Source organism: Crinia signifera, chromosome 1 (genome assembly GCF_055691185.1).
Source record: "Crinia signifera chromosome 1, ASM5569118v1, whole genome shotgun sequence".
NCBI lineage: Eukaryota > Metazoa > Chordata > Amphibia > Anura > Myobatrachidae > Crinia > Crinia signifera.
This window is the reverse complement of record NC_139217.1, coordinates 332035630-332057436: the sequence shown is the minus strand read 5'-3', so window position 1 is coordinate 332057436 and position 21807 is coordinate 332035630. Positions and strand designations below refer to the sequence as shown.

The window sequence follows — 21807 nt, the reverse complement described above, 5'->3', positions numbered from 1 at the left end:
CATGGATAATGGGGGTATGAGCATACTAATTATTTTACTTACTTAAAAAAAACTGATATTTATAGAAAGCCTGGGCTGTTTTTATTTATATTGGATGCAGGTGCAGGTGAGGAATGCACTGCAATAAGACATAGGAGTGTATTCATATACATTACTTAAAATAAATTGATAATTATCACTATATATCACATTGGTTCAATGTGATATATAACTTTGGTAAGTAGCAATTCATTTATACTTACCTTTCTGGTAATGTGATATCTCGGGCTCCAGTGGCGCTGTCTTTTCCTGTGGTCCCACTCTGTGGTGTTGGATTCAGCTTGCAGGTCCCTTTGCACATGTGCCAGCACCTGAATTCCCAGGACGCTGCAGGGAGGTCAGGGTGCAGAGCTTCCGCTTGGTGCTGGGCAGTGAGCAGGGAAGCACTTTGCTTTCTTGCCATTTCCGCACCGATGTTCAGATTCCAAAATCCTGAGATGGCGAATCTGAACGCCATGGAGAAGCATAAAGCAGATCTTTCCATTGTGAATCGCACTCAAGATACTAAAGTATGGTGATGCTGGGGTGCCGTTAGAGAAGTCAGGAACTACTGTATATCAAATATATTATTTTTTCTTGGATTTATGTATGTTTATTATATTTGCAAACAAGTTACTAAGTATATTTAGCTGATTTAAATACTAATAGCATTATTTTGACAGAACTACTTAAAAAGGGACAATTCGGTAATTATTTTCACTAAAGGGTGCCTTGAAGGGGCGTGGCTTGACCTGGGACGTGAGCGGACGCTGGTGGGGAAGCTCCGCTAAATATCCTGTAAAACTATCCTGCCCCAGGGACCCCTGGCAAACCACCTTTACCTCTTCACTCCCTGGAACCTCTCCTGCACCTCCTGTGCCATCTGCGGGTCTCCGGGACGGCCTGTGGGGGCTTCGGCGGCTGCTGCGCTCCGTGCTCCCCTTCATCCGGATGCGGGCGCCATCTTGGACCCGCTCTTTAGCTTCAGCCTGGCCCTGCCTGCTGCGCTCTGCACCTGGCTCTTGTGGTGAGTGCGACTGCCGGGCTGTGGGGTGGCGTGGACATACCTGCTGAGAGACTGCCATCCCTGCTACAGCCTTGCATACAGCCCATCCCCGGCTCCATCCTGCTGGTCGGGTGACCCTCCTGGGGACAGAGGTACTGGTCTGCCTGTGTTCATCTGTGTTCTTCTGTTCATCTGTGCCTGGCAGCCTCTCCTCATATACAGCGCCTCTATACGGCCCTGCGGACGGCTGCCTGGTCAGTACATATACAGCTCCATTGCTCTTTGTATCCAGCCCCCTTTTGCAGAAGATTTGCTCTCTGGCTGGCTTTTCTGTGACACAAGGTACTTGGACGCTATCCTGCTCAGACATTTGGTGATTATTGGTGGTGTGCTAGCCACCACCATTTTACCATTACTTTCTAAGCTGAGTATCACATAATAATTTATGATGTCAGGTTTTGTGTTGCAACTCCTTCAGGCCATCAACGCCTCCACTCAGAGGCTACTTGCCAAATTCGAAGTTACGGCGGCTGTGAATATGGATCCTGATAATGGGATGTCTGTGTCGTCTGCACTGGCTCGGCCTTGGGACCCTCCTGTCAGTGAAATGGTGCTCTCTACATCCACTACTACCATTCTAACTCCTACGATTGAAGACTACGGCGTTGTGCAGAATTGAAATACATCTCCTGACCCTCCAGATGTTACAACGCCTGAGTCTGATTGTGATGTGGATCCCGTGCCCTACCTGTCTGTACCTGAGGCTGACTCCCGTTGCTGTCCTACTGCTATGGTTACAATTCCTCCAAATATTCTAAAATTACTGCTATCGGTGCCACTACCCCTTCATAAAATGTCCACTGTATGTATGGGAGGCACTCCTGCTCGATCTTATGTATGTTGGGAGAATGTGGCTCCTGAGACTTTGCACATTAATTACGTGGAATATTGGCCGGACTAATATATGATAGTTTATTATACAAAGCCATTAACAATACCATTTTTATGATTCTTTACCTCTTACTGGGTTGTGTTTTTTTATTTATTTTTATTTACATCCTGCTTTAACATTTCTATGATATATACAGTATGGTAGTATACAATGTTTATGATACATCGTATGGTTTTTATTTACTTTTCTTCGCAGCACCTACCTGTATGAAACAAGTTGACACCTGGCCGGACTAAGGGCCTTATTCCAGTTCACTCTTTCTGACAAAATCCTTCTTAGATGGACATAACCATGTGCACTGCAGGTGAGGCAGGTGTTACTTGTGCAGAGAGAATTAGATTTCGGTGGGGTTTTACTTCAAAGTGAGATCTATATTGCAGTGTAAAAATAAAGCAGCCAGTATTTACCCTGCACAGAAACAAAATGACTCACCCAAATCTAATTCTCTCTGCACATTTTAAATCTGCCCCCCTGCAGTGCAGATGGTTTTGTCCATCTAAAAAGGATTTTGTCAGAAAGAGTGAACTAGAATAAGGCCATAAGTGACATTGATGAATATGTCTGCCTAAACCGAAACAATGCCTACAATTTTGTCTGCCCAATATCTCTATACTTTGCGATTCGTTTTGACTGATTTCTAATGCATTGCAGTCTATAATGCTTTTCTCGCCTAATGTACCATTTAAATATCCTGCTGTTAGAAAGTTTAGGGGGCTGTATATTTGTTTGTGTGACAATATATACATGGTTCCTGTGTACTCCTTACTGCTTTCTCTCCATTGAGATCAGAGAAGCACTGGCTAAATACTCTGCTCTTAAAGTAGTTTGGTCTTGTTTTTATCGCCTCTGTCAGGCATCCGTTTTATTTTTATCCTTTTTAAGGGGGGTGGGGGGGGGAGGGTTTAGGGGGGTTAGATAGATACTGTAGTGTAGGGGGTGGGTAGGGCAGAAGGGGTAAATTAGATTTTTTTAGGCAAGTTTAGCTAATATCAGCTAAAAGCCACTAATTTATTCCCTTGTGGGATAATTAGCTTAGATAGTTGGGGTGGTGGATTGTTTGGGATCCAGGTATACCTAGGTTGGGGTTAGGTCATACAGGGTGGGGGGACTTTGGGGAGGTTTTGATTTGGGTCTTTTTGGGGGGGATTTGCTTTGGGTAGTATAAGTATAGGTAGTATATATATATATATATGTAGGTTAGTGTAGAGTTTTTGTTCCCGACCGCTGATTATTTTCGATGCACTTCTCATTCATGGTGTTGCAGTGCCATGTTAATATTACTCTGTGATTACGACCCATTATTCTTTATTGGTGTATGTGCCCGGATGGCGCCTTCGGGCTAATGCATGATATCCTTAGTAGTGAAGGGGGTCAGTATTATATAATTTATCTATATTCATATATCATCCTTTGTATGTTTACACTATTACTCAACACTATGTGGCAGTTGTTTTTCTTTTGTTTGTGTCTCTGTCGGGACTTAGCAAGTTGTTTACATGTTTTGAAAATGCAATAAAAATACTCTATTTAAAAAAAAAAAAAGGTTGCCTTGAAAAAGTCATGGAGACCCAAAGGGTGCCTTGCACTGAAAAAGTTTGTGAACCACTGGATTAACTGTTCATAACTTAACCTACTCATCTTAATCAGATCTGATGGTACAGTCAGGGATCTAAAGCTGGGTACACACATATGCTCCTTGAGCGATATCAGTAGCGATGTACTTTGAACTCGCAGGCAAATAATCTAGTGCATAAACAATGTCCCTAACAATATTGTTCAGTGATGTCACCCTGCCCCTTCTGAGAACATGCAGTCACTGACAATATAGTCAAATTTGACTTTCAGACGATGGCAGACAATGTTAACCCCCATGGGAGCACACATTGTTACCAATATAGTCTGTAGAACCTTGACTATATGCACAATATATATTGTTAATGATATTGTTATCGTGAATGTCATTAATGAAATGTTGTTGTCACGACCACCATGTCTGCCACTCACGCCTCCAAGGCTATGGCTGCCCCTGGGGTTCCTAACAGGGTAGTTCAGACTCTGGCACTCACCTCCGCTATCAGTCCCCTTGTTCCTGTTTCTCCAATCAGGCTGCACTGCCAATTTCCATACAACCAATCACAGTGCAGCTCTCCCTTCAAATACTGACTTGCTGGGCCAAACCAGCAGTCAGTACAATGATGTCCTTATGCTAGGCATCTGACTCTCCTTGCTGCTGGTAGCGCTGCTACTTCTAGTTCCAGAGACTCTATCCGGTATCCTGCTACACCCGATGTCTTCAACCATCACATCGCAGACCCCTGCTGCCGCCTTAACGGACCGGACAAGGTTAGCCCCCCAAAGGGGTCATCCTTTCTTCAGCCTGGCGGTTATTACTCTGCGATCCCTCCTGGTTACAGCTATTAGGGTTGTCAGCACACCCTTCCCGGATTCTTCCAACTATCCAAACATCCAATCATCCAACCATCCAATCATCCAATCTTTCATTCAATCATCCAAATCGGCAATCCAATCATCCAATTCTTCAAGTTTTTATTTATTTTTTCTAACCTTCAAGTCAAGTAATCTCTTCATCCCAATCACCTGCAAGCTCTACAATAAGTATTGCATATCATTGACTTTGTTTACTCATTATCTACAGTATTATCCTTGTGCCATTCCTCATCTTCTGTACCATCATATCTTTATTAAAACTGTTTTTTCTTTTATCCAATTGCCGTCCTCCCTTCTGTCGCCTATGCAAAAACCATATATCAAAGCACCTAGCCTCCGTTTCACTCCAGACGGTGCTACCGGAAACGTGACAGTTGTATAGTGTGCACGCTCCTTTAGAAAAATGGTTATCTTTAACTATATTAAATAATACTCTGACCTAGACTAATACTGGCCATATATAACACCAGCTTTCCTCTAACCATTCAACTGATCAACCATCCAACTTGTCTGTCATAATAAAACCCACCCACTGTAACCAAGTTTTTTAGCAGACCAGCCAAACTGAGGACTTTTTCCTCAGACAACTTCTCTCCTCACAAAAGTAGGCAAACATGTCCTTCCTTCTCCAGCATATTTTAAATATAAAAAAAAAAAAACATAAAACCATATGTCAAACTGTCAATAGGGGCAGTGTGCTACAGAGATCCCAGGTTTTTTTTAGCTGTTAAGCTCATGTAAGTCATGCACTTAAAGGATTGGAAACGTGTGTCTTTTCTGTTTTACTGACAGTTTGGTGCAGCTGAAGGCAAGTGACTAATAATACAGAGCATCTCTCTGTAGAAGGCAAGGTGAGCATCATTTCCCTGTCAGTCTGGAAGGGAAGAAGGAGTCTAAGGTATAAAAAGAGTCTTTAGGGGTAATTTATTTTGATGACCAATGCTGGAAAAGCTAGCCTTGACTAGGGAGAAGGTCACAGTTAGTTATAGGGCCATTTGGGAGATTATTTGTCAGTGTGACATACTGTAAGCACTGGTTTAATGATAAATTGGAGATATATTTGACTTAGGTTTATGTATTTTAAAAAGACCAGGAAGATGTTTGTGGTTACTCTGCTCATAGCTTTTGGGATTTTTGTAAAAGCCAGATAAGTATTCATGGGGTGTGGATGTGAGAAAAAAAGGGAGGGCTCCATCCATGAGTTTTTTAGACCTTAAGTCTGAGAACAGGCTAATTAGTTTCTGCACCTGTAAGAGGCTGATAAAAGCTGTGTCAGGGCTGGTATGTTTCCCCAGGTAGACTCACTACCTGGGGAAACACGCAGGAGGCCTGTTATGAGACACTGTGATTTACTAACTGTAAATAGTGCTCACATGCCAGTTTACACTGATGAGCCATTTCCTTCCCCCCGGCCAGCTGGACTGGGCATACGCAAGATCCCCAGCGCAGCCCAGAGACAACAGCAGGGACAGCGCTGTCCCTGCTGTTGAGATAGGGCTTCGCTAGCCGCATCCAAAACCAGCAGCGGGCAGAACGGTCAGTGATGCTGACCGTTCATACATTCGGCCTGCTATCATTTAGATAGTCTTCTTCTGCTCTCATATCAGCTGATGGGGCTCCCAGTATGTAGAGACCCTGCTCATGCCAAGCTTTTCCTGATGTATCAAGTGAATGGATCCTGATTAGACACCTATCTACTTCTCGATTTCGGCCATGGTCACCCCGGTGTCTATCTCAACTATAGGGGTTATTCAGACCTGATTGCATGGCTGTGAGTTCACAGGTCAGGTGATAATCGAACAACTGTTCGATGGCTCATAGTACACATGGGCAAGGCCATCCTGTGATAAATTACTGCTACTTTTTTATCACTGGCTGTACACCAAGTTGAAGCCAGCATTTGCGGGTCATAAACGACTGGTTTCTGAGGGAGTCAGGGAAAATGCAGTCATGTCCAGGTGTGTCAAGGGAAGTTGAGTGACGTCAGCTCCGGCCCCGATCAGCCTGTTTCTATCACAGCTGACAGGTAAGTCCTGGGCTATGTACAGACTGCACACAGTGAAATAATTATTCGAAGGTGAGAGTCGTGTATGGATTGTAGCTTACCTCTAGCATCTGTCTCTTCCAAGGCTGCAGCCATTTTTGGAAGGCTGTTTTCAGCAGATTCCATGTGGATGGCAAGACCGCATGGAACCCCTAAGCCACCACTTAGATGGCAGTGGAATTGTTACACCACTGAGAGCAAATACCTGTAATTGCACATTGTTAAAACCATGCTCCAAAAAACAGGTGGGACAGAGTTAAAAAGTGCAGATTTAAATTTGGTAGGGCTCTATCCAAACTCAAGTCTCAACTGAAAGAAAAAATTAGACTGTTCAGTGTTTGTGGAAAAATGAAATAAATACACGTTTGTGTGCCCTTCTATTGCAATGGCTCTCTCTGCTAGACTAGATGTAATTGCATTACTAAAAATAAGCAGGCATGCATAATCAATTAGTTTTTTAGTCTTATTCTCTCCTAGGATCAGTTATCCGTGCGGATAGTCAAAGGCCAGTCATAGTATATTAAAGCTGCTTTAACTGATGCCATTCCGCATACGGGCTGCTTACTATGCAGTTAGCAATAGCATTTTCCTGGAAGATGTTTTATCTAATATTTATTCCTTCCTAAATTATTTATATGTACTATTTTGTAATTATTTCAGTTTTAAGGACCAACTGAGTATATTGTATCATAATCCTATAATTTTCTTCTTTAATGATCTTAGCAGTCAATCAAAATGTTCTTTCAGAAGAAAAATCTTTATATTCCCTGAATTAATAATCTGAGCTTTTATTATTTCTTAGTCCATTCATTCACCAATGGAACCATTCCTGAGATTATGCTACCCATGCTCATGTTTCCTGTGCTTTTATATTGCTTTACAGTCTGTTACTTTAACTGTTACATTCATTCAGGTTTTTATAACATAAAACATTTTTTTTCTAAAAAGGACAATTAGTTTTATTGTACAGATTCGGAAAATCTGCAACGTAGCTATTTTGTGTGCTAAAGCAATGACAAAATCATAAGATTTGGTCTATTGTCAATTACCTGGTTTGTCTGTTCCACTTTTCAGTCTGGGGTGTGTTACATTTTATAGCCCCAGAAATTTCATGAAAATGTTGCCACTTAAAAATCTACATATGTATAATTGAACAATGTGTGTGTGTGTTGTGTGTGTGTGTGTATGGATGTTCCACGATAACTCTCGAACGCTTTAACTAATTTAACTAATAACCGGGCCATGCGTGGCTTTCACGTGAAAGTCGCCCAGTGCGTATGGGCCTTTACATAAGAAAACTACTTTTAAAATGATGTTTATATGCATCCATATAATCCCATAGACACTACATTGTGGTAATATAGTACAGGTTGAGTATCCCATATCGAATATCCATTATCCGAATTATTCCGAAAACCATACATTGCAGAAAGTGAAAAAAAAAAATCCCTAAAAACTCACTGGGGACATTTGTAGCAGCACTACTGAGGACATGATATGTAACTGGCACTATATATGTTCAATAAAATGATTGCTTGGCATTCAAATTCAATATCTGAGATAGTATACAATTTTTTTTTCATGTTTTGAAACCCTGTTTTTTGAACAAATAAAATATATTTGTGTGCATTTCATGTGTTTGATGTGTTTATACAGCATAAATGCAAGATACTTCTAAATACATCATTGAAATATTAAAATATTACGGAATAATCCGTTATCCAAAATGCTCCTGGTCCCGAGCATTTTGGATACGGGATACTCAACCTGATTATATCAGGCTTTAACATACTGTACTGTACTGTATTTTAAAATTGCATGAGAATAATGAAGATAATATAATTTGTACTTCTTAACACCCAATGACATTTTGTGTCAGTATACTTGATTAAGGCTGCCACATACCATATTTTTCTTATTTCATATTTAATGTTTTAGTAAAAGTCTTTTTGGTATACAGATATTTACATTAATAGTTATACAAGTTATCATTAATATTACTTAATTATATACAGAGCCGGCCCTAGCCTAAATGATGCCCTAGGCAAGATTTTGGCTGGTGCCCCCTAGCACCGCCACTAGTTCCACCTCTGACCCTGCTCCCCTTTCCCAGCACCATCAACCCTCATCATAGCAGTTTTCATTTTGGTGCTCCTACCCGCAATATTTTAAATAGAAACAGTGCACACATTCGGTGCGCAGCCCAAACAGGGGTGTGTTCTTGCTGGGAAGGGGCATGGCCACACAATAGTACCCCCAATTCAAATTAGGCCACACAGTAGCGCAACTTTATTCACATTATATCATGCAATGGTGTCCCTTATTCACGTTACATCACACAGTAGTACCACTTTACCTTATATACATTACTCCTCACATTATTCACAGTATACCCTTAGAAAAAAATCCTGAGAAAATATTGTATTTTAAGCACCTCCATGGCCACACTGCAACCCAGCACAAAGAAGTGTGTGCTGGGCAGAGGAGAAGTGCTGCAGCTGCTGCTGTCACTTAAGGGGAGGGGGCACGGGGCCCCCCACTGGGCCCTTCCATCAGACTTTGGCCTGGGCAATTTGTACCCCCTACCCCTTTCTCTCGGCACCCCTGATAATACCACACAGTAATGCCCCTTACACATGACACACATTATTAATGTCCTTATAACCATAATGCCCCTTACACATTATGCCAACCTTTATTAATGCTCTTTATACACATAATGACACACATAATGTCCCTTACACATATGTTGCACATTATTAATGCCCTTATACACATGACACACATAATGCCCATTACACATATGTTGCACATACGTTGGGTGCCTTTTTTGCTAAAAATTTGTCTTATTTGCATTGTTATATGACGAGGACACACAAGGAGCTTCCAATGATTAAAATTATATGTGGCATGAATATATTCTGTGTGCGAATGTGGCTGTACCTGCATACGGAATGCTATGTTACAGTGATTTCCATGAATACACTATTTCATATGCAGATACAGCCTCACTCACACACAGTATATAGGCATGCTGCATATCATTTTAATCAGCAGAAGCTGCTGGTGCCCCTAGGCATTCCAAATGCCCTAGACAATTGCCTAGTTTGCCTATACCCAGGGGCTGGCTGGCAACTTTTAGCCTGGGGGGCAAGTCCATAGCACTGGCCCACAACAAAAAGCGCATTGTTAAATGGAGGATTTTCGTTTTAAAAATATGGATTAATTAAAAAAAAAGATTAGGCCTGGAGTTGATTATACCATAGATACTTTATTATAATAACTTTTATGTAGCAAAATAAAAAAAAAAAATAATGCAAAAAAAAATGTGTAAAGATTTTTTTTTTTTTTTTTTACAAAAGTTCACGTAATGCTGAACACTATGTAAAGGTGCAAAACGATTAACTTTTAATAGTTTTTTAATAAGGGGGGGCTGAAGGCTGGAAAAAAAACATTCCTTCCCTGTATAAATAATAATAATAATAATAATAATAATAATAATAATAAAAATAGGAAACCACAGGCTGCTCCTCCTCTATAATAACAACAACAACACCTCATTCATAATAACAGTATGACACCACAGGCTGCTCCTCCTCTATAACAACAGTATGACACCACAGACTCCTCCTCTATAATAACAGGAGGACACCGCAGGCTGCTCCTCCTCTATAATAACAGGAAGACACCACAGGCTGCTCCTCCTCTATAATAACAGGAGGACACCGCAGGCTCATCCTTCTCTATAACAACAGCATGACACCACAGGCTGCTCCTCCTCTATACCAGGAGAACACCACAGGCTACTCCTCCTCTATAATAACAGGAAGACACCGCAGGGTGCTCCTCCTCTATAATAACAGGAGGACACCGCAGGTTGTTCCTCCTCTATAATAACAGTAGGCAGAGGCGTAGGGAGGGCGGAGCCACTGGAGCTCACACTCTGGGCGGCGATTGGCAGAATGGCACCGCCAGCACGCCCCCCCCCCCTCCGCAATCGATCCGTGCACTAGACTAGACATAATAGACATAATAGTACTAACGGGCAGTGGGCAGCGTGCGCTGCCGGCTGCCCTGCCCGGCGCCTCGGGCCTGCCTCCTGCCCTGCTCACCCGGTCCAAACATCACGGACGTTGAGGCCGGGCGTCTAACTCCCTCATCTAAGATGCTGCTGCTGCTGCTCGTGATGGCTTCCGGGCAGCGCAGTGCAGCAGATTCCGGCAGAACTCCAGGGTCACCTGCCCATGCTACCCTCCTCCCTGGCTACAGCAGCGTCATCAGCCACCACAAGCGCTGGCTGTAGCCTGGAGGAGGAGAAGGTATTCTGCTGCCGCCTGTGCCGCCCTGGACCTGCTGGATCATTTATCCTTAAGGTGAAGGTGGATTTCTTTTTTTTTTAATACAGCTAATTGATGATGTTATAAACTTGGGGTTTGGGGGATTGGTGGGGCCCAGGGGAGGGGTGGGGTCGGGAGAGTGAATCTCTCCCGCTTCTGCTGCCACCCTGCTGTGCTGTATATATCTTTATGTGTATATATATTTATTTATTTACAGCATCTTATATAGCGCAGCAGATTCCGTTACACTGTCTAATATAGCACAGCAGATTCCGTTACAGCGTCTTAAATAGCGCAGCAGATTCCGTTACAGCGTCTTATATAGCGCAGCAGTTTCCGTTACAGTGTCTTATATAGCGTGGCAGATACCGTTACAGTGTCTTATATAGCGCAGCAGATTCCGTTACAGAGTCTTATATAGCGGAGCAGATTCAGTTACAGTGTCATATATAGCGCAGCAGATTCCGTTACAGTGTCTTATATAGCGCAGCAGATTCCGTTGCAGTGTCTAATATAGCGCGGCAGATTCCGTTACAGCGTCTTATACAGCGCAACAGATTCCGTTACAGCGTCTTATATAGTGCAGCAGATTCCGTTACAGCGTCTTTTATAGCGCAGCAGATTCCGTTACAGTGTCTTATATAGCGCGGCAGATACCGTTGCAGTGTCTAATATAGCGCGGCAGATTCCGTTACAGTGTCTTATATAGCGCAGCAGATTCCGTTAGTGTCTTATATAGCGCAGCAGATTCCGTTACAGCGTCTTATATAGCGCAGCAGATTCCTTTACAGCGTCTTATATAGCGCAGCAGTTTCCGTTACAGCATCTTATATAGCTCAGCAGATTCTGTCACAGTGTCTTATATAGCGCAGCAGATTCTGTTGCAGTGTCTTATATAGGGAAGCAGATTCCGTTACAGTGTATTAAATAGCGCAGCAGATTCCGTTACAGTGGTTTTTAAGTTTTTTTTTTTTCAAATGTAACATGCCAACACATGTTAGCCATGCCCCCAATTCATTACCGGGGGGGGGCGCAAAATACGCCCTTGCTCCGGGCACCATGACACCTAGCTACACCGCTGACAGTAGGACACCACAGGCTACTCCTCCTCTATAATAACAGGAGGACACCGCAGGCTGCTCCTCCTCTATAATAACAGGAGGACACAGCAGGCTGCTCTTCCTCTATAATAACAGGAGGACACCGCAGACAAATTTAGATGGAGTAATGGAAGAGGAAAAGTTGCAGGGCAATGGTAGATAAAATATATTGTTCTCCATTATGTACCATTGCCCTGCAACGCATTCACAACACTAACAGTAACTACAAACTGTACAGCATTACATACTGATAATTAGAATTAGGCACTGGTTGCACTGACGCCCAACATTTTACTTAAAATCAACTACAAGGGTTTTGGGACGCTTAAGGCAGTGCCAAATACCCAACTGAATGCCGTAGATGATTATTATAATCACCTGTCCTGAGGTGTGGCTTCATCTGCGGGACTGTGGTGCTGCTGCGGCTTCTGCCTCTTTCCTCCTCTGCTCACCGGCTCTCCTAACACATCAGGCGCACAGTCGGGCAGCGTCGGCATCATGATGTTACCTCTGCACTGAGGATATGTCCTCAGTGCAAGTCAGCGGTGGCCATGTTACTGTAGCCACGGCCAGGGCCGCTGACAGGAGGAGGACAATGCGTCCTCAGTGCAGACGGGCGGCGGCCATGTTCCTGCAGCCGCGGGCAGTGCCGCTGACAGGAGAAAGTGCCACTGGACGGCTGGACAATGCATGGGTGGATCATTACCATGCATTGCAGTAGCAACTGGTAAAGTGGCCCGGGGGCCACATGGCACCCTGCCCCCCGGCCAGCCCGCCACTGCCTATACCTAAGGCCGGCTCTGATTATATATGTACATATACTGTAGAACTATATCACTTTAAAGTCATCTTAAATAAAACACCTTATCCAATAATTACTCTTTGCCCTCAAGTGTACATTCAACCACTTTGTTAACCCTTCTGTCTCATCATTTTTCCTGCAAAATTATTTACACAACCATTTGTACAATACATTAATATATCCATATACTAATATTTTTTTTCCTTTGTTCTAGAAAAATGTGGAAACTGCCAGTCTTGACCCAGAACTAAGGACCCCTCAAGAACTCTACCCTTTGTATGACACCTTGCATAACATATCATACAGCAGCCTGACACCATTACCTCTCTGTATACTACTAAACTACTGCTTCTTCCTCAGTAAAAGTATCAGTAGCTCCTATTGTCTTTCCTGTTTTTTCTTTTTTTTTCTTACTTATGTGCTAACAGTGTCTGGAAACTTAGATATCCTTGCTGTAATTCTAGCTGGCTATCATCTCCATCTTCCAATGTACTTTCTTCTAAGCAATTTTGCTTTTATGCAGATTTGTTACACAACTGTGACTGTCCCTAATATGCTATCAGGTACTTTGGTGAAAAGAAACAGAATATCCATCAGTGCTTGTTTTGCGCAGTGTTACTTTTTCTTTCTGCTTGGAGGAATAGAAAACATCTTGTTGGCCATTATGGCGTATGATCGGTACCGGCAATCTGTTATCCTTTACACTATAATAGCATCATGACTTCCAAGTTTTGTTGGAGTCTGGCAGGTGGCTGTTGGCTGGGGATCTTCCTTGGCTCATTACTTCCTGTCACTTTTTTTTAGCAAGATTATGTTTTTGCGGAGCAAACACCATCAACCATTATTTCTGTGATGTATCCCCACTCTTAAAACTATCCAGTTCAGACACCTCTTTCCTCAAGTCCTACTTTTTTAGCTTAATGTGGGTCATGATTTTTAGCTGCCTTTTTTTCACTCTTGTGTCTTATGCCAACATTATTTTTGCTATTATGAAAAGCCCCTCTACAGTTGGGCAACAGAAGGTATTTTCCACCTGTGGTTCTCATCTTACAGTGGTCAGCATATATTTTTGTGCTGTCATATTTATGTATGTAAGGCCAAGAGAAAGTTACTGTTTTGCAGAAGATACTGTAAGTTGATTTCTGTATTCTACTCCATTTTGCCCCCCTTGTTAAATCCATTTATCTATTGTCTGAGAAACAGTAATATAAAACAAGCATTACATAAAATCGTCACATCCACAAAAATGTTGCCACGTCAGTACATCTGAGTTACATGCTTGTTGCATGCTTATATGTAATGTCTTAACAATACTGATTCGTACCAACATATTAAGGTTGCAATTTATTCAGATTGAGAATTCCATATCAACAATATTCTGAAATACAATTTTTGAGCATAACAGAGATAGTAACACCTTTTCTTTTTGATGGTTCAGTTTACACAAAGTTTGTTTCTTCAATACAAATATTGTATAAAAATGTTCTTCAGGCTGTGTATGAAACATAAATGCATTTACTGTTTAGACTTGGGTCCCGTCTCTAGGAAACGGTATCTCAATATGGCAGGGTGTCCAAACCGGTCCTCGAGATCTACCAACGGTCCATGTATTCCAAATCACCTATCTGGTGCACAGCTTTAGTCATTACTAACGGTCATATTTTCAAACATGCTGCATTGATTCCTTCTATAGATCCACAGGTTGCATGAAAAACACAAACTGTTGGTAAATAATGAGGACAGGTTTGGCCACCCCTTCCTTATGGTATGGAAATATTCAAAACATTTTTGGTTCTAAGAATTTTGGATTTGGGAGAATCAACCTGTATTATGAAATGTTAACCTAAGGCCATGTTCCTAAAATCAAGCAGTTAATCAATACAGTTTTTAGAATCAAGAATAAAATCCCACGATACAAAGACATTTAATAGAATATTCTCTCGTGTGCAAACAATTTACTTATGTAATAGAGAAGTCCTGTTTCAAGTCTCTCTAATTTATTGAATTAAAGTTTTTGAATAATCACTCTTTTGACAACATACATATGTGTTCTCATTCACCCAGCCTCAATACTCCGAATAGAGCGAGACACCTGTGGCAACTCAGCCACTCTGAGAGGTGTAGTTCACCATCTTTTACTTTACATTTTTCATCTTATTTGCATTACAGATGCAGTAAAACACCACTCAAAGTATGTGCTGTTGTGGAAAAGTGGTTAATTAAAAAATGAGAATATTCAGTATATACCTGCTCATCGATTTCTTAGAATATGGCTTCACTTGGTTCACAAATACTGTAGATAAGCTTAATTAAGACAAAACAAATAAATGCACAGTGGATAAAAAAAAACAATAAAACAAACATATAACAAAAAATATATATATATTTCACAAGCTTAAGGCAGCTTATGGGCTATTTCGGGCTGGTAAAACCCTGCACGTCCAAAAGCCTTGCCGCACACAGTAGTTAATAATAGACACGATCGTGTCCATTCACACGGGATGGCCACGGCCCGGCCGCCTGGTTGCAGCCGGATCCCACCACTGGAAGGGACGGCTGCCGGGTTGTGGCCATCCCCTCCATTGTAAACTTCTCAGTGTGGCACGGCTTCTTGGCCGTGCAGGGTTTCGCCGCCCAGCAGGAGGCGGAGCATGTGAAATAGCCATAAGGCAGCTGCCTAGGTTGTTGTCTTCTTGAGGGAACTGCAAAGTCCATCTAATGAATAAAAAAAACAAATTTCTGAAAGAGACATACTTACATGCTGCAGGCAGGGCTGGATTAATGGCAGTGCAGTAACCAGTTGCTCTGCACACAGGGGGACCCTAAATTATTGCACCCAGATACTGTGTTCCCACTTATCAAGGTACAAAACCTGTTTGTCCTGGCAGCATCAACAGCATGTTGCCCTGACATTGCACTGTCACTACCAGTCTGCAGATGCCATTTTAAAAAAAACTGCAGATTGAAAAGAAAGAGGAGAGGACAGGAGACGGTATATAGAGAGAGATTGAGTTGGGAGAACAGTAAAAAACATAGAGGGTGTGGGGAGGAAACAGTCTGAAGATGGCAGGAGGACAATACACACAACACATGCATATAGAAATGACAGTACAGGAAAAAGAGACGTACAGTAAGTTCATCCCAATTGCCCGAGGCAAGTTGGAGTTCATTATCAGTTGCAGGTTTATGCTGCCACAGTAATGTCTGGTGCAGTGGAGTATCTATAATGGGTGCAGGGTGTGCTGTGCACAGGGGCCCCTGAATCCCAAGGGGACCCACACCGAGCACACTTTAACCATTTTTCCAATACTTACCCTGAAGCGTACATCGGCGGTCTAGATCCTGGAGAAATTGTAAGACGGCCCATGTGTAGTAAGGTCTGAGCAGAGAAGGCTGTTTTTGCCTTAGCAGATTCTGTAAAAGGAATCTGCCAATATGCTTTTGTCAAATCAAGAGTGGTAAGATACGGACTATTGGCAAAATTTTCTACCAACTCATCAATCCAGGACTTAGAGTACCAATAAAAGTGAAAAACTTGATTTCCTTTACGGAAGTCATTGCAGAATATTAAATAGAATAGAATAGAATCAACTTTATTGGCCATGTGTGCTTGCGCACACTAGGAATTTTTTGTGGATTACAGTGCAGCATCAAGCAGGGATGAAATGGGGGGGGGACGACGACGACACATTACATGCATTCCATTGAGACATTATACACATTCCATTGAGACATTAAACGCATTACATTGAGAGCATTTAGACATCACTTGCGGGGATCACATGCCCGCCAAGCTGCACAGCGCCTAGGCAGCCATCAGCGGCGCCACTGGTTGTTGCAGCAGCCAGGTAGGTAGCAATATAAGCAGGGACAGTACATTTATCACACCGGGAACATATACCCGCCGAGCTGCACAGCACCTAGGTAGCCATCAGCAGCACCACTGGTCATTGTAGCAGCCAGGTAGGTAGCAATATAAGCAGGGACAGTACAGTTATCACACAGGGAACACATACCCGCCAAGCTGCACAGCGCCTAGGCAGCCATCAGCGGCGCCACTGGTCGTTGCAGCAGCCAGGTAGGTAGCAATATAGGCAGGGACAGTACAGTTATCACACAATAGGCTTTAAGGCTTAGGTACTTAGACAATGGCCCTTATTCTGATCGGTGCGTACTTTCAAGAATTCTTACGGTGCGGTCCGCACGCCACGCTGTGCGGCGGCGTGCGGGCATCGTCCGTAGAAACGCCCACGTGTCCTCCGCATTCGGACGGACTCACTCTTTAAGAACAGGGCGTGTGTACGGACGACATACAAACCGTGCGTGTGCGGTGGAAACGTACAGATTCTTGCATGGTCTTCCCGCACAAGCACGGTCTTACCGCGTCAGAACGTACGGGAAGCTGTCCGTACGCCCCGATGCGGAGTATTTACGCTCAATCCCACACTTTTTTACTGAGTACACACAGCGATCACATGACCCACTTAGGCAATTAGGCAACCTCCAGAAAAAGAGATTGTTATCAATTTCAATCAATTAAATGCCCATCTATACTGACCCACATTCCTACTACATTCATGACACACATTAACCCTTACAGCATGTGACCCTAACATACATCTATATACTCTATGTACATTTTGCTTATTTTAAAGATTTTAAACAAGTTACACATATACTTTAGCATGTTAGAAAAAAACACTGACAACTTTGAACTTTAAATAAATATTTATTCACAAACAAGTTTCAAAACAACAAAATTAATTTTCGGCATCAATGATGCGGTCCATTTCCGCCAACATTTGGCGCATCAGGCCTCGCAGTCGAAGGAGGGCCCCACGGCGACCCTCCTCGGCTTGGGCAGGCTCATCTGTGGAGGAAATTCAAATTGAAAAATGACTAATGATATTCATGCATACATTTTACATAGTCAAACCTACTTTTTAAACATGCACCGTGACAGGTGTGTGTGTATATATATATATATATATATATATATATATATATATATATATATATATACACATATATAACTATATATATGAGACATACACCTATACATACATGCATATATACTACATGGAAAGCCTGATTTTGGCCCTCTACCCTTTACTCTGTCGAACACCTCACAGTCATACTGCTCCTTCTCAATCCAAACCTACCCATGACTAAGCTCTGAGAAGCATGTCACGCGCTGCACCAATCACAATTCGGCAAACAAAGTTCAGTGTCTCTTATATGATGGAGCCTGGCAGGGGAGTTACACAACTCTCAGGAATGCTCAGTACATTTGTGCAATCAAGCATGGCTTGCCTGCTGATGGTCTGCTCCAGAAATCATTGTCAGAATGCCAGTTAGGGTAAGCTGCAGCACTAACCCACTCCCATGCTCAAAAGCATTACTAAGACCAAATCCACACACAATTATGGTGCAAAACATACATGCAGACCGCAGGGGGTGGTTAGCTAGAGGAGGGCCCAGGGGCACTGACCACTTGTTACTCCAGTCTAAGCCACGCCTGTCCATACTCCATTTATGCCATACTGAATCTAGTTTACAAAGATCATTCACCAGTAAACTCTACTCACCTATATGAGGCTACAGATTGTATGCAAGCAGCAGGGACATGAAACACTTACATTAGCAAGTCATCCCTTTCTTCCAGGATACAGATTAACTACACAGGTTCAGTGGCACTTAAAATCGATATGAAAGACATCCTCACAACCTGTGTCATTAATATGTGTCCTGGCTGAAAGGGATGGTTTGCCCACCCTATCTAACCCCAAAGTGTGTCTGTTGCTATCCCGTTTGTTTTGTCACTTTATAGTATTGTAAAAATCAATTGAATCACCAGTGCTACATAGCAAATAGTAAATGCCAAACGGATACATTAATCCTTATGTATACATACCAATTCCGGCCGCCTGGACGACCTCACAGGCCTCCACCTCCTCCTCAGGGGCCTCCAATGCTCCCACCTCGGCCTCACCTTGGATGACCTCCTCCTCGGGTGGCAGCGCCTCCACAGCCCACCCCTCCTCATCCTCAACTTCTTGGGCCCCCTCCTCCGGCCTCCCTTCCTGCGGCTGGTCCTCCAGGGCCACCACTGCCTCCTCCTCCTCCATTTCCTGGGCCCCCTCCTCCGGGCTCCCTTCCTGCGGCAGGTCCTCCAGGGCCATCTCTGCCTCCTCCCGGGCCTGTCTTGCGCGATCACGTGCTGTGTAAGGGAAAAATCAAAAAAGTGGCAATTAGTGGTAATAACTATTAAGCCTTATCAAGCTATAAATGCAAAGGTTAGAAGTACAGATAATTGTACAGGCAAACAGCTCCTTAGTGGCCTTTACAAAACACAGCCTGTAACATGGCAGGTATGCTGTGACATTTGGGCCATTGTAAGCATCACAAGCATTAATCCTCCCCAATAACATATTTTATGACCATTACAGGGTGTCAAACAGGAAGTAGCACTCATATATTGTATGCCATGTTTAACTCATGATCAGGCTGGTGACCTTAGTGGATTAAATAATGTCAGGTAAGCAATCATGTCCAAATCCCCATTTACTGTTGAAATACTCACATCTAGCAATGCTGGCCCTTATTTCTTGCAGCCTCTCTGGCTCCCTGCGCCTGAGGTCGGACCACCGCCGCTCCAGCTGAGCGATGGTCCGCCGCACCTGGGTGCGTGCGAATATACGGAGGCGGGCCACCGCATAGGCATTGCGTTTCTGGCGGTTGGTAATAAAGGGGCCCGCCCGCCCCAGCCTGGTCTCCATAACGGAGACCAGAGTTCTCAGCTCCGCGGGTGAGAATGGGGCTGCTCTCCCATAGGCCGCCATCTTAGCAATGGCACAAATCAAACAATCATGTGCTGTCATTGGTTGATCAGAGTGATATTTGGTATTAACTTTATTGTTCATTTTTACACTAACAGCGTGTATGCGCCAAAAACAGACGGCTAACCCATTGCATCGCACACCCATCCTAAACAGACAGTGTAAAATAAGATGGAAACACATTATATATAATCTATACCATCCACCAAACATGGGTAGAAGCACCAGGTGAAATAGTCTGCATCACTAGACACTTACACCTAACTCCACAAGGTTCTAAACAGCTATTTTATAATGAAAGCTATGCAGCAGAAACATAGCAAATAGTGGCAGACCTTTTACAAAAATTAGGCCATGCTGCCATGTGTACACTTACCTTCTACTGGCCCCTACTACAGAGGTGGAATGAAAAGTAGCTAGCATCCAGCCTGAATTTGGAGTGCTTTCACATGTGATTTGGATGCTAGCACTGATTACTTGTGGCTAAGTGGTGGACTGGATTGACATATGGAATGGGTAGTGTCAGCTGTACTACATACCAAACAAGTGCACAGTACAGATGTACATTCAAATATACATTTCATGTGTGACCTCAGTTTTATTTTGTCATTGGTGTTGGAATCTGCATTTAGCTACTAAATCAGACTTACTCAGTTTGCCAGGTTTTTGAGAAATATTTTTCAACACCAAGGGGCGTCCCGTATGGGCCGCACGGTTGACGCTGGCGTACGGAACGCGGCCGTACGGAACGCAGGTTGCAGCTGATTAACGCCAATTACAGAAATAGTATTTAAAGTTGTCCTAGAAAGGCAAACAGTTGTTGCAAACATGGCTGGCTCAGAGTCAGAGGAAGAACAGGTGGTGCAGAATCTCTTGTCCCGCATGGAAGCCAACACCACCTATGTCCCCCTCAACCCAGAGCAGCCAGATGGGCCATCAACATCAGGCCAATCAGCAGCTGGCCCATCCTCAGCATCAGCAGAATCATTGGGAACACAGCAGGTGGCTTCCCAACAGAGTAGCCAGCCCAGCACTTAAGTACAGCAACCGGTGGCCGTGCCCGTGGCAGTGCCAGTGGCAGTGGCGGTGCCAGTGGCCGTGCCCGTGGCCGCAGTCGGGCAACAGAGGAACCAACCACAAGAAACATGGCATATGAACCGCAGGAGCTTGACATCCTGGTGACCCGGGCACGTGATTTAATAGAGTGCCCAGCGGTAAAGTTGACACACACAAGGAGATGGAAGATCTGGGAGGAGATAACGGCGGAGATTAATGCAGTGGCTCCACAAGTTCGTGAGGCGGAGCACGTTAAGAAGAGGCAAGTACATGTGTGTTACATTTGAGCAGTACAAGTCCAGTAATGTTTACATTCAATATTAGATGGAGTTGGTCAATGGGTGTTCACGTTGCTTGGAGGCACAGACATGTTGGCCATGACATTGAATTGATAGTTATTGGAGGGTGACTGTTGTTGTATCTTCTAAGGGTTGGTTTTAAAAATTAATATAATGTACAGTAAGTTTGGTGTCAGTAGGCACATGTTGTATTATGTTTCAGATTGCAATGGGTGCTACAGCAAACATGAGGAGTTACATGTATTAATATGTACACTTTGATTGCAGGTGGCAAGACTTCAAAGGCAACCTCAAAAAGAAATTGACCCAGCGGTGGGAACACAGCCACACCTCTGGGGCTGGCCCCATGCCTGGCAAGCTGAAGCTCACCCCCCTGGAAGAGATGGCCCAGTGCTGCATTGCAGTGGAGGAGGTCCGGAGGGTGAGCACCATAGACAGCGAGTCCCCAGCGGAAGTGATGGCTTCTACGCTTGAAGGTAATTATTTGCCAGGCCATAAGTAGATGTTTTGAATTTGGCATGGAATGTGTGGTAATTGGTAATTTCTCGTTCAACAGCATCCCCACCGCTTGGTCCAGATTCTCTTGAGGAGGTTGTGGAGTATGTGCCACCTGGCCCCAGTAGCAGGCCTGTGCAGCAGCAGCCGGAAATGTCCGCGGCTGAATTGTCCACGTAAGGCCGTGTGCTAGACAGTATTGTGCAGCAGGGAGACTCGGCATTCGAGCGGGTGCGTAGGGCCGAGGAGGTGCTGCAGGGTTTGACCACCAGCCACCAGAGTATTGCTGCGAGCCTGCAGGCTATGAGTGCCAGCCAGCAAGCTATGAGTGACAGCCAGCAAGCTATTGCTGCTAGCCTGCAGGTGCTGGCTGATCAAGCCCTGCGGCAAAATGAACTCCTACTCCGCCAT

At 43.7% G+C, this 21807-nt stretch overlaps 1 pseudogene; it reads left to right on the top strand.

Annotated features, from left to right (window-relative positions):
- The first annotated feature begins 476 nt into the window (after positions 1–476).
- Positions 477–13977, top strand: LOC146079924 (olfactory receptor 6B9-like; annotated as a pseudogene).
- The last annotated feature ends 7830 nt before the right edge of the window (positions 13978–21807 follow it).